At 38.2% G+C, this 15,781-nt stretch overlaps 1 pseudogene; it reads left to right on the forward strand.

The window, feature by feature from the left end:
- Positions 1-15,229, forward strand: part of LOC109019848 — a 30,769-nt pseudogene extending 15,540 nt beyond the window's left edge.
- Positions 15,230-15,781: the final 552 nt, after the last annotated feature.

Here is a 15,781-nt window from a genome sequence, read left to right on the forward strand (position 1 = left end):
GACCCAAGATTGATAGCGTAGGGTCTAGGGAGGTCGGTGAAGCTAGTAGTGGAGGAGGTTGGCTGTGGGTGGCGGCGCAATAGGCAGTAGAAGAGCAAAACACCCAAAACGGAAATGTTGTTGAAAATGCTTCACCGGTGACGGATCGAAGGTGGGGTTGGGTCCAATGGGTTGCTAAGAGGTCGAGGATGAAGTGGTGAGAAGATGGTGGCCAATGGTGGAGCGACGGCGGCGCTGGAGCGAAAATGAAGCCGCGGCTTGAAGGGCTAGTGGTGGCTAACGGCAGCGATAATGGAGCTGAGGTTGGTGGGGTGGCTTTCTACTATGTCCTTCTTCATTCCTTCCCACCAGAAATGCTGCTTCAGATCCTGGTACATCTTTGTACTATCGGGATGAGCAGTGTAAGGTGTGTTATGAGCTTCCTTCATTACCTTTCCTTTTAACTCTTGCTCTGCTGGGATGACCCTTCGGTTCTTGTAATACAAAGTCCCATCCTCTCTGATGCTAAAATCCTTTGGTCCTCCCGACTTCTCAATTTTCCCGATGACTTCTGCAAGCTTACTATCTTTCTTCTAACGGTCTTTCAATTATTCCCAATCCAATGGAATGAACTCCTAAACGGTGGTTAGAACGACTTCTCGACTACGGTTCTCAATCAACAGTTTCCTCAACCTGCATAAGAGTGAATTTACTTCTGATGACAAGATAGACGAATCTTCGATCTGCTTTTGCGACTCAAAGCATCAGCTACCACATTGGCCTTTCCGAGGTGGTACTTGATGTTGCACTAATAATCGCTGATTAATTCCAACCATCTTCCCTGCCTCATACTAAGGTTCTTTTGTTCGAACAGATACTGGAGGCTTTTGTGACATGTGAAAACTTCACATTTTTTGCCATACAAGTAATATCTCCAAATCTTAAGAGCAAAAATCACTGCAGCTAATTCCAAATCGTGCGTAGGATAATCTTGCTCATGATTCTTCAGTTGTTGTGAAGCATAAGCAACTACTTTCCCTTCTTGCATCAACACATATCAGAGTCCTACTTTAGATGCATCACTATACACTACAAAAGGTTTAAGAGGCTCCGACAGTGTAAGTACCGGTGCAGTCGTAAGTCTTTTCTTCAACTCAAGAAAACTTGCCTTGCACCTATCGTTCCAAACAAACTTCACGTTCTTCTTAGTCAAGGCCGTGAGTGGTCCAGACAAACTAGAGAATCCTTCAACAAACCTCCTATAATAACCAGCCAGTCCTAAGAAACTACGAATCTCATGCACATTGGTCGGTCTCTGCCAGTTCGTTACGGCTTCAATCTTGCTTGGGTCCACTGCTACTCCTCCAATAGAGATCACGTGACCTAAAAACTTCACTTCATCAAGCCAGAACTCGCACTTGCTGAGGTTGGCATATTGCTTTTGGTCCTTGAGTATAGTCAAAGCTATTATTAGATGTTTTCTGTGCGCCTCCTCGCTCTTCGAGTAAATTAGGATGTCATCAATGAATACGACAACAAAACTATCCAGATAAGGTCTGAATATTCTGTTCATCATGTCCATGAATGCGGCTAGATCATTGGTTAACCCAAAAGGCATTACCAAAAACTCGTAGTGGCCGTACCTTGTCCTAAAGGCAGTTTTCGGCACATCATGTTCCTTAACTTTCAACTGATGATAACGAGATCGCAAGTTGATCTTCGAAAACACTGATGCTACTTGCAATTGATCCAACAAATTGTCGATCCTGGGTAACGGATACTTATTCTTGATCGTCACCTTGTTCAGCTCTCTGTAGTCTATGCACATCCTCATAGATCCATCTTTCTTCTTCACGAATAGCACAAGTGCTCCCCACGGTCAGGAACTGGGGCGGATAAAACCCTTCTCTAAAATTTCTTCCAACTGCACCTTGAGCTCCTTCAATTCGGCAGGGGCCATACGATATGGGTCCTTGTGAGTCAGAGTTGTTGCCGATTACAACTCAATCTTGAACTCAGTTTCTCTATCCGATGGTAAACCAGGTAGCTCATTGACAAAAACTTCAAGAAAGTCTTCAACTACGGGTATCCCATGGATTTCTTCACTCTCGACTGTCTTCTCCACAATCATTAACAGAAAAGTTGAGGCTCCATCCTCAATACACTTCCTGGCTTGTAAAGTCAAAATCACAGGCGGGGTGGCCATAACTGATGCTCCCGCACACCTAATTATGTCTTCACTTGGGGATTCAAACACCACTTCTCGCTTCTGACAGTCTATCTTAGCATAGTGCTTGAAAAGCCATTCCATACCCAAGATTTGGTCAAACGCCATCTAACCGAATACTAGTAGGTCAACCTTCAGCATCGTTCCTTCTAGCTCTACAGGACAATCCTTAACTAAATGGGTACAAGCTACTGTATTCCTGTCAGGAATTAACACTACAACCCATCGAGGTAATAGCTCAGTTTGTAAACTACAAATTCATGCAAACGCTGTAGACACAAAGGACTACGACGGGCCAGAATCAAATAGCACACAAGCTGTGAACCTTAACAGATTGATGTTTCCTAATAAATTATAACGTAATTCTATTAAAAACATAAAGACTTTAAGGAAAATACCAGTGATGACGCCAGCTTCTTTAACCTCTGATGCGTCAGCATCGATATCACCTGGGTTACGGCATACACGCATGCTGGGATGTGGGGCCTTGGCTTGTGATCACCAGCTCCACTACCTTGTGCAGTGTTGGGACAATCTCTAATCAAATTTCCTGGTTTCCCACATTGTTAACAAACTTCCATAACCACAGCGACATTTTACAGGATGGCGCTTTCCACACTTAGGGCATAACGAATAAGCAGACGATATATGTCCTCTTGTCACTATTCCCTTGCCTTTCATTGGGTTGGAAAAAGACCTCTTCTTCTCGGCACTACCATGTAATACCCGAGTCCTACTACGTAGGTCCTTACGGCATTTTATCAATTATTTAAGTTTAATATTTTGAGATAAAGATATTTTTATTACTTCCAATTATTTTATTTTAAGATGAGTATGTTTTATTTTAAAATATGGTTTATTAAAATATATCAAGGGTATTATTTTTAAGGCTTTGAAATATTTTCCCTCAAGTCCTTTAATTTTATTTATTTAGAAAATGGCCCAATTATTCTCTACCATTGAATTGGTAGGTGAAAACTACCCTTCAGGTGGATGGATCTCCACCATCCATTTGGTTCCTTGTGTTGGAAGGAGGAAACAAAGACTAAAATGTCATTTCCCTCCTCCAAGCCTACGTAGAAAGCACCAAGAAAGAAAAATAGAAAAGTTTTCATCTTCTCCTTCAAAGCTTATGTGATAAGTCTTGACCAAGTCAACTAAATCCCTTTATCACTTTCACCCGTAGGATTCCCAAGACAAGCCATTAAGCTCGTGCACCCATAAGCTTCTGAAGCAAGCCTTTGAGCCCCATTGACCCATAAGCTTTTGACTTTAGTTTTCATTGAACCCATCGTCCAAAGCAACACAAAAGAGAAAAGAAAAAAAAATAAAAACACCTCTAAGGCATCCCGAATACCCGTTGACCCTCACCCAAGAGAAAAGAAATAAAAAATTTCATTACCTTTCCAAGCAAGCTAAAGCCAACCCTCCCTTCTTCTCCTCTCTTTTATTCTTCAAGAAACCAACTCCTCTCATCATCTTCAAGCTTATGACTTTATAGCAAGGTAAGAGTACCCTTGATCCTTCTCCTTTGTGTATTTCGAATTTAACCATGGTTGATCAAGTGGGTTTTCTTTTGATGATTTTTTATGTTTTGGTTTTGGGATTTAAAACAGTGATATCATGTTGCTCTTCATCCACACATTTGTCCCTCTATTTGGTCTTCCACTTGTGTTTTGAAAGAGGCTAAGAGCTTAGGTAAAAATCCTAATTTGACTTATTTATTTTTAATATGATTTTGGAAGCCAATTAAGTGTTTTAGCTTGTGTTTTGACGTAGTTAATTTCCTATATTGCAACTAAATATGTCTGCCCTTTTTTTGGCCCAAACCGAATGGTATTATAGTTGTTTTGCTATGTATTTTCCTATATTTCAAAAATACTATGTTGTTATTAAACTTGGTTTAATTATAGGTAATGATTAAAGTGATTTTAACTTATATATGTTGGTATCATGTGTCTTGTATTGAGATTTGGTTGGTAATCTATTGTTAGGATGCTAGAGGTTTGGTTTAAAGGTATTAAGTGAATAAATCATAAGTTTAAGTGTTTAAAGGTTTTAAAGTTTCTTAACGGGTAACTTTGTTATACTTTATGCTACTTTAACTTTAATGGGAGATTTTATCTAAATTATTTAATATATTGCTTATGTGAATAGGTTATAGCTTAGTTAGTTTATGTATAAGGGATTAATTGTGCATGAGGTATTATGATATGCAAAGCCGTCCAAATATTCCTAAGTCTATGTCATGCCATAAAAATAGCCCATTTATGTTGTCCCTCGTTTGGTTAAATTCTACCTAACCCAAGAGTCCAAAATATTGATAAGCTAATCATTTTATAGTAAGGGACCACAAGTTGATTTAAAGGGCATGTTTTCTAAGCTTGTTTAGCCTACTTGAGATGCCTAAATCTATTTTAAAGCCCATTGTCGAGAATTCTAGATTTTATCTCCTAATGTCCATAACCCAAAGTGAGCTTGAACCAAAGAAACCTTACTTGAAGCCTATGAATTCTTAACTACTTTTTATGTAAGCTTTTAAAGTAGCATTTCCATGGACAGTTAGCATGTCTTAATACTTAAGTTATTTCTCTTATAAGTTGAGGTGAGGAGTAGTCATTCGGCTTAATGCTAAGCATAGAAGGGACGTTAGATTATAATATCGTGGCTTCCTCTTCTAAAGGGAGAGCTAAAGAATATTGTATGAGTATTAACACGCTTATGCTATTTATTGGAATAGGAATATTGATGATTGAAGTATCGAGGAGTATAGAGGTAAGTAGCTATGACCATGCTTCTTACACCAAGTCTCTTTATGAAAGAATGTCTTTCTTTTATTGCAAATATTCTTCTAAAAAAAAGAGTAAATGTATATAGTATGTACATGCCCTTTTTTGATAGCCCTTGTTAAGCACCCTATCGATTATAATTGTGTATGTGTATAAGGAAATGCACGCACATAGGTTCTAAGTCATGAGATTTCCACACATGCTCTCTCAATAAACTTATTAATTATTCCGATATGTACTATAGCATGGAAATGTATATTTTCATAAAACTGCATGTGCATTGGATTAAGAAAGATGTTGAACATGTTTTGATTGCAAAGGAAATGAAAGGAATGTCTCATGCTTTAAGTGATGCTTTCAATGACGCGAATAAAGTGTTTTAAAATGTCCGTATGAACTGATGCTTTAAATGACGCGAAGAAAACGTTTTAAAATGTCCCTATGAACTGATGTTAAAATGTCTTTATGAATTGATGTTAAATTGTCCCTATGAACTGACGCTTTATGGATGCCATGAAAAATGATGTTTAAGCTCATGCTTTTAAAATGATGTTTTTCATGAATGCACAGTTAAATGAAAAGATGTTGTTAAGTTCATGCTTTTAAATGACATTTTCCATGAATGTACTGTTACATGAAAAGGACTGAAGGGACTAAAATGAATGAAAGAAAGAAAGGACTGAATGAATGAATGTTTTAATATATGAAATTATGTAATGACTATATGAATGAAAAGGGTACCAAAGGAATGGGTAGATTGCAATGCTGGGTAAGTAGTACAGGTAGTGCACCCAATGCTGCCCCCTAACTAAAAGTGATTCACAACCTATGGCCACGGGCAAAATCCAGGTCCAAAGAAAGATCGCTAACCCCAACACACGAGGTGTAATAGTGTGTACCGGCCAAAGAAAGTGAAACATGAAAGTATGGTTATTTCTTAAAATGTTTATACATGAATGCATAGTTATTTCTTAAATGTTATGCATGAAAGTATGGTTTATCTCTTAAATTGTTATGCATGAAAGCATTGTCAAGAATTAGCAAAATGTTTATGTATGCATGTTTTCAAAAGAAAAGAATAGATGCCTAGTATGTTCACTGCATGGTGTACTACTTACTGAGTATTCGACTCACTTTTGTTTTAAATGTTTTAAACATCCAGGTCATGATGAAAAGGCTGGGGAGCAAGGCACTACTACAGAGGGAGAGGCAAACGCTTAGGACCTTCCCTAACTAGAACAGTTATGTTTATGGATGATAGGTTATGTTTTTATGAACGTATGGACTTTGAGAGTCTCTTATGGGTGAATGTTATCAGGTATTCCCTTTATTAGATTAGAAATTAGAGTACATGTGTGTCATGTCCATGCTGATTGCGTGTTACTAGAAAAAGAAAAAGAAAAAGAAAGAAAGAAAAGAAAAGCACATGCACGTACGGCGCAACTCCGCCCTTCCCGGGGCTGGGTTGTGACATACTGCTTGCAGCAAATGGCATGCTCCTCTTTCATTCGGAATTGATCTGGATTGCCAGACCTCTCTACTCAGCCTCTGCTATCGCAGCCACATTTACCAACTCTTGGTAATTCTCTATTCTTAGGCAAGCTACTTGACTACGGATCCTTGGCTGAAGTCCTACTTGAAACTTCTGCGCCTGCATCCTTGAGTAGAAATCAAGTGTAGTGCAAACCTTCCTAACACCATGAACTTAGCAGCATACTGTTCTACAGTCAGACTACCTTGAGTTAAACTCGTGAACTCCTGAACCTTCAACTGTTTGGCAAAATCAGGGAAGAATCTGTTGTCGAACTCTTCCTTAAATCTCTCCCATGATAGTGCAGTGAGACTTCCTAGTTCCCTAACTAGGAGCTACCTTTGTGTATCCTACCATATTCCAGCTTGTCCTTGGAATAGGTATCCAGCGTATAGAACCTTCTGGTCCTTAGTACAACCATAGATCTCGTATGTCCTTTCGAGATCCATAATCCATTTCTCGGCTTTCAGTGGCTCTTCACTATCAGCAAAGTTTGGATAACGTTGGATCAAGAACTTCTCATACGGACAACCCTTAACTTCGGATCTGGGTACGTGCACTTGCTGATGTTGCTGTTGTCTAAGCACGTTAGCTAGCAGACGTACTACTTCAGCTAATCTTCCATCCATTGGGGGATTCTGATTCTCTTGATTGATACCTCCCTCTGTGTTCCGAGGTATCCTAATGCGAGTCATGTGTCACTTCTTGAACCACACAAGTAGACGTATTAGAACATGTATTATCTCACATACTTCAACAACTTCAAGCGTAATGTGAGTGCGTTAATACGTACTCCACAATTGCTGTGGCCCCACGTATTCTATGTGTCACAATTGTTGTGTCTCACGTAGTGTATGCTGCACAGTTGTTGTAGCCTCATACTTCATGCTCCACAGTTGTTGTGGCCCCGTGAATTGTTTGTGCCACACTTGTTGTGGACACACATAAAATAAAGTGTTGGTCCATCAGCGTTAGTGTCTGGTGCGCTCCGGTGACCAGCTAGTTAGGCCTCATTCATAACTTGTTGACTGTACTTCGTCAATCCAACAAATTTTACACCTATTTAGACACTCCAGCATAAACAAAAGAGTTCCACTAGGATATTACTCTATCCTAGCGCTTAGGGTCGTGATTGACATTAATAACTTAACAAGATTGTTCTCGAGATACACAAACTGTATTCGAGAGACGATGGCATAAATATGAAAAGACAGAAGTCCTGACGTAGTGTAATGTGACGTGAACGTAAGATGACAGACATTATTTCATAACATGGCATAACATGGAATAACATTTAATAGACAACATTTGTAACATGACATAACATTTGACAGTGAATATTACGTGACATGATATACATGTAACATATGGTATACGTAATGTGACATACTTGCAACAGATAGTAACATGAGATAGAATACATTGTGTAACATATAAGTATTTCGTGATAGAATAATTCGTGTAATAGATACACATGTGATGACATGGCATGGCATGGCATATATAACAACATACAAACAAACTGTAGTTCTCTTACCCATCACATATACAAAGTAACCTGAAAGTAAGTTAAGAGCTAACTTACCTCGATAGTCGCATTCTACGAGAATAAGCGCAAAATACGAGGAACTGGAAAATGGTATTCTAAAAGTTATAAATTAATTACTAACCATTAGAACTGTGAAAAGAGACAACTTAGAGTAAAACTACCATTTTACCCTCTACATGTGGGGAAATGACCATTTTACCCCCTAACTTAAGGATTTCACATCCTAACTCCAAAAATTATCAAAATTTACATTGCTCATGTAACTTTTGTCCTAAACTCAAATATTAAATAGAAAAATTTAAAATCATTCACAACTATGGAAAGCTCACTATAGCCGAAACCTACATAAGCCATTAATCTTGATTTTGGTTGCAATTCTTTCAAATTTCAAAACACATGAATAAACCAAAATTTAAAATAAAGATCTTCCTATCCTAAGTTTAAAAACACACTTAAGATATCCATTAAGAAAAAGCTAATCATCAACAGCAAGCTTTTTGTAAAAAGACCCAAGCTTTTTATAAAAAAGTAAACTCTTAAAACACAAGTTTTGACCATAATAAAAACATCTCCAAGAATTCCAAAACAATCAAATCTTACTTCTAACACATTCATAACATCATCCGAAGATCAACCATGCTTTAAATCATCAAACAAAAGTCACCAAAAATCACAAAACAACACTTGGAGTTTTAGGTTTTAAACTTAGTCCAAAACAGAAACTTTCCTCTCAACTAACTTTGATTAATCTCTTGATCCATGGCTTAAAGACATTTGATCTTCAAACTAAAGCATCACATGGTTTAGAAATGTGTCCTAAAGAAGATCCAAGCATCAAACGTAAAAGCACATGGCTAAAATTCAATAAAACATGGATCTAACTCAAAAACATCAAATCTTAGGCCTAACCGAAATCCTCTTGCATAGAAAATCATATCTTTAAAACTAATACTAAATATCTTCAAAATGATATCCTAACATGTATATTAGAGGCTTAGGAGCATCATATAAAAATATCAAAGCCTTTGGAATAAGATTAAACCACGAAGTATTCAAACTTTCACAAAACAAAACTGTTTTTCCACTTCTAGTTTTCAAGTTTCTAAATCTATGGAAATCTTCATCAAAAGCTTTATTCATGCAATAAAACCTCAATTAACATTCATAAACACATGCTAAAAACACTCCATAAAATTCTTGAACCAAGATATGTCCATTAGCTTGGTCAAAAATTCCAAAACATAACATACTCTCTAGTTTCACGCCCAACATGACCTTTCCATGGTTCAAAATACTTTTGACCAACCAAATTAGCATGGAATGAGACTATTACAACATCCACGAAAACTAGACTCAAATATTAACAACTTTTATGAAGGAAGTATCGTGCGAAAATACTTAAAAATGATCGAAAATGGCCACGCAAAAAGACCCAGAAATCTGCTCTAGAGAGCTCTTTTGGGTTTGGAGGGGGAAGTTGTGGGCTTGAATGACCCTTGATGGAGTGGATTTCTCCTTCACATAAATGCACTATTGGGTGCAGCCAATGGCAGTGGATGGTCTACCATGTGGGAGAGGAAACTTCTTCAAGAAGTTTTGCCAAGGTGGCCAATTTTGTGGGCCTTGGTGGGCCCCAACCAAGTGGGCTTCAATTTGAGGTTTAAAGGGGGTTTGGTTAGGGTTTGAGATGCTATCAAGCCCAAAACGAATTGTTCTTGGCTCAATCAAATATTTAAGGTCTAAAAGGTTGGATAATGATGTCATAACAAGGATTTGATTAATTAATAGCATCTAAAAGTGATTAAGCACAATGCTAGAAATCAGGTTAGAAAGGATTTGGAGGCCAACTTTTAGCGTTTCGGAAACCGATAGGGTTTCTGTTTCAACCAAGCTTTTGGGATTTCAATTGGATTCCAACCATTTAGGGTTTCTCTAGGATTGAAACCCTTTTTGGTCAGGCACAATTTGGTTGAACAGATGAAACAAAGTTTTGCTTAGGTGGCATGTTCTCACACCCTAATTTCCTTCACAAATCTATCTAATGGTTCCTCTTTGTGCCAAGTGTCTAATACCATTCACTATGTGTGGCTAAGATCTTGTCAAGTGTCCAAATAAAACTTCTCCAACCTAATTTGGACATTTCACACTGTGATTTTGAAAATACTGTACTGGGTACGCTTATCAAGGTTACTATTCACTCCAAAAAAATACAAAATAAACTTAATACTGAAAAATTCTAAATATTCATATTAACCTGTAGTGAAAATCGTTTTCCGAAATTCAACCCCGAAGCTCTCCTAAAAATAAACTCACAATTTCAAACAGGCGTTTCGTCCGAAATTATGAAAATGGGCTATTGCACCAAAAAATCTTAAATAATTAACAGAGTCTAATGGCGTAGACTAAAACACATTATGACACTTCTAACTATTTCAAATAATTAAACTCATATTGCTAGCACCATAGTGAGTAATAACACTAATAATGTTGACTCACTAAAACCTGAGCGATTGGTTGATTCGTAAACAGTTATGGGGTTTTCGCGAGGATCCTAAAGTCAATAAAAATTTCACCAGTGAATTTCTAGTGGGCAATTACAATTGAAATACTAATAATTCAAACACAAAGCTGAAAGGTTTTTTGACGCCCCAACTCCCACGTATGGGAATGCGAGAATCGTGACGTTGGGATGATGACAACACGGGTTACGCATCCCAATTAAATGTGCCCAAGTGTGTGCAATATGCAAAAGTGCACAACAAAAGGTCGCAACGATAATATAAGTAAGTCAACTAAGTAATAGAAATTTAAATACAAGTATCCAAAATAAATTACCTTTAAAAGGTTATACCGTTATCCCAAAAAATTACAAAAGGCAAATAAATAGACAAGAGATAAATCAAATCTCGATACACGAGAGTATCCCCAGATCACTCTTCCAACGAAGCCAAAGCCTAAGGCTCGTCGTCCTCATCTGCATCAAAATCTGCATCAAAATGGTATCGCAGGAAAGTAAAAATCTAAACAACCCTCGAGATAAAAACGCGTTAAAGTAACCAACTAACAGATCCCAAAATCTTATTTTTCCCAAAAATGATTATCTTTCCAACACAAGCTAAAAATCTCATTTTAGCCAAAACATAAAATCCGACATATTCCTAGAAAATGATTTACACAAAACCTAATCATTTATCGGACACTGTAGGTGGGAATCACAGGCAGGGCTATACCACCATCCCTGCTTACCACCATCCCTACCGCATGCACCGCATGCGAGAATCACAGGCAGGACACAACCACCGTCCCTGCTTACCACCATCTCTACCGCGTGCACCATAGGCAGAAATCACAGCAGGGACTCTACCACCATCCCTACTGTTCCTTTCCACACAATGAATACATATCAGAGCACTATAGGCGGGAATCATAGGCAGGACTATACCACCATCCCTACCGCATGCACCGTAGGCGGGAATCACAGGCGGGACTCTACTACCATCCTTACAGTTCCTTTCCACACAATGAATACATATCAAAACACTGTAGGTGGGAATCACAGGCGGGACTATACCACCATCCCTACCGCATGCACCATAGGCGGGAATCATAGGCAGGACACAACCACCATCCCTGCTTACCACCATCTCTACAGCGTGCACCGTAGGCAGGAATCACAGGCGAGACTTTACCACCATCCCTACAGTTCCTTTCCAAACAATGAATACATATCAGAGCACTGTAAGCGGGAATCATAGGCGGGACTATACCATCATCCCTGTTTACCACAATCCCTACCGCATGCACCGTAGGCGGGAATCACAGGCGGGACACAACCACTATCCCTGCTTACCACCATCCCTACCGCGTGCACCGGAGGCGGGACTCTACCACCATCCCTACAGTCTCTTTTCCTTTTTCTCAAACCAGTCAATCCAAACATTTCAAACATACTCAAACTCATTTCTTACATGAAAACTCAGTTTTCAAACAGACACATGAACATGCATGCAATCATGCGAAAATCCAATTTTCAATTACAAACATGAACATGCATGCAAATGCAATGAACGCAACACGACAACAATATCCAACAACCAACACATGTCAACACAATCCAATCACACAAACAAACTTCCTCCACTAATCCATCTGACCCCCGTACTCCTCGGACTCAGTCTAGCAAAACCAATCAATTCACAATAAAGTGAGTTAGTGCAAGAATACATTTAAATCTCGAAAATTGTTTGGAAAATACTTACAGCGCTATAATATAATTTTCGAAGGATCACGGAGCTGCAAGAAGTGGCAACACAGCAACAGAACAGTGCCAAATGTACTGTGGCCATGGGTCTCAAAAACCCACTTTTGAACCGGTACAAACGAAGACCCGAGATTTATAGGGTAGGGCTTTGAGATGTCGGTGAAGCTAGTGGTGGTGGTGCTTGGCAGTGGGTGGTGGCGTAGAGGGTGGTTGAAGTGCAAAAATACCCAAAATGGAAATGGAGTTGGATGTATTTCACCAGTGGCGGATCGAAGCTGGGGTTGGGTGCATTGGGTTGCTAGGAGGTCGAGGATGAAGTGGTGAAGAAATATTGGCAGGGGAGGTGGCGCGACGGCGGCGCGCGAGCGAAGAGAAGGCCACGACTTGGTGATGCGCGTGGGGGCTAACAGCGGCGCAGGAGGAGCTGAGATTGGAGGGTGGTGGTCGCTGGCCGGTGGGGAAGCTAATGGGAGGGGCGATGTCGGACACGGCGGCGCGCGACGACGGGCTAGGTGAGAGGAAGAAAACGCACGGGGAGAGAGGGGAGAGTGGCGTCGCGCGCGGGAGAGAGAGAGAGAGAGAGAGAGAGAGAGAGAGAGAGAGAGAGAGAGAGAGAGAGAGAGAGAGAGAGAGAGAGAGAGAGAGAGAGAGAGAGAGCATGAGACAGTGCTTGTTGTTATGGTTATGAATGGAAAGAAACGAGGTCCTCAACATCCCAACACAAATGATCCAACGAAAATTATTTCAAAACAATAAATTTAAATAAAATAAATTAAACACAAAGACTAAGTAAAATAAAATAATTAAATCCAACAACACAATAATTTTAAAACCCACAAACAACTAATTTAAATTAAAGAACAATTTAAATAATGAACAATAATTAATAACAAGAAAACACATTGAATTAACAATTAAAAATATTAAAATAATATAACGTAAATCATCTGAAATTTAAAATAAGAAAGCTCATAATCTTAATAAATACAATAATTTACTTAGTCAAAATACACGTAAATACGGGGTATCACAGGTTTGGCTCTGATACCAACTGTAAAACTTCTTGAAAGAATAAAGAGATCCACAGGATCTTTGCCTCTAGCCATTTGGGTTTGAGAACTGAAAAGCCTACAAAAGAGAGTAGAGATTTTCCATAGAGAAGGAACTTCTAATCTTTTGCCTTGGAACTTTTTGGCGTGAGTCTAATGGAAAACACAAGCCTCTTTATATATGCAAGAGTAGGGACCCTTACTTACTACTCCTACAACCTTTTGGCTACCCTCATTATTTCATCCATCAAAAAATAGAAAGGGTTAACCACTTTATTTATTAAGGGTAATTACCTATGCTTGATAGATGAAGTGAATCATCTTAGATGAAGTGAACCACCTTAGGGAAGACAGATGGTTTTCTAGGGAAACCAAAAGTCTAACACCAAGTGTTATTTTGGAGAGATTTTATCAAGTTTTTTGTTCATCCCAAGCTTCACTGTCCGGCCAAACCCATTGGATTTAGGTAATCATGCATATTAATTGTAGCAGCGATAATGAGGATATTAATATTGGCTTTCGCTGTTGTAATTGCTAAAACAAAGACATTTCAATGGGGTATATATAGCAAAAGAACGTGGGAAGTAGCTAGAGATTTGATGGAAGGGATATCATTGAGCTTGGGGTTGGAAGAAGGCTACATAGAAAAGGCCATGAATTTGGATTTGGCTTTACAGATTGTGGCTGCAAACCTGTACCCGCCATGTCCAGAGCCGAAAGTTGCAATAGGCTTACCTCCTCACTCAGATCACGGCCTCTTGACCCTTCTTATCCATAATGGGATACGAGGCCTTCGGGTGCAACATAAAGGGAAGTGGGTCAACGTATATTCTGATCCTAATGCATTCCGCGTGGTTAACATCGGCGATCACATGGAGGTGGATCTCCCAATTATTGTAACATATTGCAGTTTATTAATTTCACACTCTTTTTTTTCTTATGAGCAAGTTAATTAATTGCAGGTTTAATTGAAGTACAATCAATCATCTCCCTTCTTGGTGTTAAGAAGCATAAATTGTAGGAACTTTATTGAAAGGCAGACAAATATCAATACCAAGCTAGCCTGTATAATATCCCAGTACAAGCTCAAGAATTACAAAAATTAACTCAAACATGTTATGGATTGGTATATATATGCTTGTGTGTGTATATATATTCAACATCCTGGTAGAGGGCGGAGCTTACGATCATCAACTTTTATCATGCCACTAGACATTTGATTAGGATATTGTAGAGTAATCCGAACACTTTGTTCATCTCTTCAATACATATAAATGATTAAAATTCACATTTTTGTTCTAATTTCAGTTTTTGAGATAAGTGGTGGTCTCACGTGATATAATTTCAGATGTCCTAAACCTACTTATTTCCAACAGGATCCAATTGGAGTCCTAAGGGTTATTTGGTTACACAAAACCAAATTATCTTATCTCTTATAATCATTACAACTTTTTCAAACTTCCATACAAAATATAATAAACAATTGAACTTTTTCAAATCTCAAAACAAAAATTATATTATAAACGTATTTTATTCAAATTTCAACAAAATATATCATCTTATCTGAATTGCATAACTAAACAAGGTCTTACCTAAAATGGTAGTACTACTACTGGCTCTGATATTTATGTATGCATATGTTTTCTTGGCAGGTTAGGTTTGTTTAATTAATTAGTACTTGGAAATATTTGACCAAGAAATTTGATTCTTTGGATCTTTCTAACCAAGAAGTGTTTACTTCCTGCAAGATATTGAGCAACGGCAAGTACAAGAGTGCTTTCCATGCGGCACTTTTGAATGGAACGGATGCAAGAATATCGAAACCTATATTGTTTGGACCATAACTGGAAACGGCTGTCAGTCCAGCATTCGCGGGAATGAAGTATAGGGAATACTTGGAAATGCTTCAGGCCAAAATTAATGCCAAATTGTCCCACAAGTCATTAATTATTGCTAAAATACTTTATATTTTGTATTTAATAGATACTGTCAATTTCAATTGAAATGAAAAGAATGTTGCTGCAAAATGGATGTTAGTCGTGGAATATATAGTTACCATTCCAAATATTATAGGAGTTGAGTAGCCCTAATAAGGCAACAGTTGATCATCAATAAAGATTGTCTATTGTATTTATTTGGAAAATCATTTGTTTTTTTGGTGATCGATTTAATTTGAATCAACCTATAAATTTTTAAAAAGTATTTTTTATTATTATTTTCATCATTATCTTTTTATCATCTTTTGATATGATAATATTTAAAAAATGAATACTACTATACATTAGCCCCTATAGCATTGTACTCTTCACACACCTTACGTGGCGTCCGTTTTTTTTTTAAACCCAAAACGTGCGTTTTATAATTTTGACGGTTTGTGTTTCCCCTATTCGAATTTG

This window comes from Juglans regia, chromosome 4 (assembly GCF_001411555.2).
Source record: "Juglans regia cultivar Chandler chromosome 4, Walnut 2.0, whole genome shotgun sequence".
Lineage (NCBI taxonomy): Eukaryota > Viridiplantae > Streptophyta > Magnoliopsida > Fagales > Juglandaceae > Juglans > Juglans regia.